Below are 2806 nucleotides of genomic sequence, written 5' to 3'. Positions count from 1 at the left end.
AAAAACACTGACTAAAATACCAGAATGTTCACATAACTTTTATACTTTTAGCTGTCTGAGGATACATTTTTAATATTAAATCAGGTGTTATGATCAGTTCCTCAGTACTTGAGTAGCTTACCAAATACTTTTTACACTTGCTTAATTAAACGTGTTTAAGGTCTGCTACTGTGATTGGAGTACAATTTTGGGGTACTCTAACCGACCTCTATGCATGAACGATTGCTCTACGGATCACCTTTTAAAAACAAAAAACACCGCCATAAAATAATGTCTATCACTGCAGTGAATGTCCCACCCCATGAGAGAAGGACGACGCGCCGTGGGGAGCATTCCTTATTTTTATTTCTGAAAGGTGGCAACCCTAACTGCAGCCTGAAGTTCTGGTTCTGGGTGGATTATTGTAATGTTCAATATAATGAGCGAGACATCAGTGGAGCCATGCAGACAGAAGGGCAGCATCGTTAGTTCAACAAGTCTGATGACGAAATGTTTAACATCATCTGTGTGTTTTAATGAAAACTCATTTCTGTGAGGACATTGGAGCTACTGACCTAATTTGTTAACATTTATGAGACTTGATCCTGATTAATGTGTTTCTACATTCGACACACCTGTTCAGAGTTGCTTTTGACGTCTATTGATCATCTTGATCAATACAAGATGATCAATGTTGGTCACTGGGTTCTCAGTTGTCTAGTGTACATTGTTTTTATGACTTTATTTTTGTGTTTTTTATGATGTAAAGCTCCTTGAACTGCTGCAATGTGCTATACAAATAAACTTGGCTAATTGATTTATTCAGTTTTAACCCATTCTTAAGTAGTTTTTACTGAAATTAAAATCATATTTTTTTATATTAAAATAAGATGAAGCTTTAACCAAACCTTCATCTGGCTGCATTTATACTTGAAACATTCTTAATTAGAGATTTTCCAGCAGTTACATTTCAGGTGGTTCTGACTGTCTGTCATACCCGTAAATCCAGCATACCTTATGGTAATGCACATGCGCACATCGATGTTACGTCACATACTGCTTACTCAGCAGATTTCTTATAAATCCGTCATACCCGTAAACGTTCCATTTTGTGTTTTGTATTTCTCAGAAGTTTACGGTAAATTTTATTTAATTAACCTGCTATGTCAATCAAATATATTAATATAAACGACTTTTGCTGTTCCCAATATCGTTACCATACTGTAAACGACATTAGTCCCGTTTAGCGTCACTATTACTACAAATACTGTTTGACTACAAACTTGGTCTCCCGCGGGATATTTTGTCCCTACAGCTAATCTACCTTTTTAATATTGTAATACTTCTTTAGAAAACTGCACGGAATATGTCCTAAAAAAAAAAAAGCACATAACTAACGCTGGATGCTGACCTAAGCTGTTAGGCAACAAGCGGAACAATACCGCTTTCTGGATGGACACTGCGTGGAAATAACTAGATTTTTCTTATTTTATTTATTTTTTAATTTATCATAGACTTCTGAGAAATAAAACACACAAAATGAAACTTCTACAGGTATGACGGATTTAAAAGAAACGTAACATCAAAGCGAGCATTCGCAGCACCACAAGGTATGCTGGATTTACAAGGTATGACAGATAGTCAGGAACACTGTTGCACATGACGGGCGGATTTAGAAAAATATTTATGGGGTGGCAAGAGGAGGGCAGGGATATTTTCAGGGGTGGCAGTGTATATATATATATATATAATATAGACACGAAATATTGTTTTTAACTTGCATTGTTTCAAAATGATCTTCATGTAGCACCGAGGCTTAAATACAATTTCTTAATATAGTATAGTTAATTATTTTTACGTCTTTCATACTCCTGCTAATTGATATGTATTACTGGACTGGACAGCGCCTATTGGTCACTGTGTGATTCACTGTGTCCAGAAAACCATTTTATCCCAATATAGGACAAGGAGAAATCTGTCACGAAAATATTAGTATCGCCATCATTTGTTATTAGATATATCTATTAAATACAACTTAAAATAAAGATTGGAAAACTGATGTTTGATAAATTCTCCATGATACAAATCTATACACAGATTAGTTTCTGTTAGTTCTGTCAAGATGCAAGGGGCAAATTTCTATTTATATTGGTCAATTGTTTTATTTTAAATACGCAGTAGGAGCCGTAGTTTGACGACTGTTATAAATATCACTACGTTTTGCGAACACAGGGGATTAGATCAGTTTTTGTCGCTTGTTTTTAGGAATTGCAGCGGCTGCAGTGCGCCACAATAAAGCTACAATAAAGCTGATAAACAGGTGAAGTAGACAGAACCACTTCTGATTGTTTGCCAAGCCAAACATTCAATAAAAGTTCCACCAAGCCACTACAGAGGCACTGGGGTCATGTTTCTCGACACGGGCAAAAGAAGGTTCAGTGTCCAAACTTATTGATTGTTCTCTGTGATTTATTTTCCTCTTTCACCAAACAATTACAGAGATCAAACTTTCATTTGTTCTCATGCTATCACTCTTGCTCTGGTAAAAACCATCGGCCCCAAACCCAAATGCCTGCTGGTCCTTCAGGCCCCTGCACTTATAGAAAGTGGACTGACCCATATTACTTCCTGTCTAAATTTAGAAAATAATAAAACAAAACAATAAATAAAATGAACAATTATCAACCTACAAATAAACTTAGTAAATAATACAAAAAATATAAATTTAAGAATAAAGTAACAAAATTCAAATGGATAAGGAAATAAAGATAAAATAGCCCCAACAACCTCTATTCTGCCTTTTCTCCCTCTGTATGTCGGTATTATG

This window comes from Poecilia latipinna, unplaced genomic scaffold, assembly GCF_001443285.1.
Source record: "Poecilia latipinna isolate Pla-1442-1.1 unplaced genomic scaffold, P_latipinna-1.0 Scaffold1, whole genome shotgun sequence".
In the NCBI taxonomy this organism is placed as follows: Eukaryota; Metazoa; Chordata; class Actinopteri; order Cyprinodontiformes; family Poeciliidae; genus Poecilia; species Poecilia latipinna.
The sequence above is the reverse complement of the archived record's forward strand: the minus strand, read 5'-3'. Positions refer to the sequence as shown.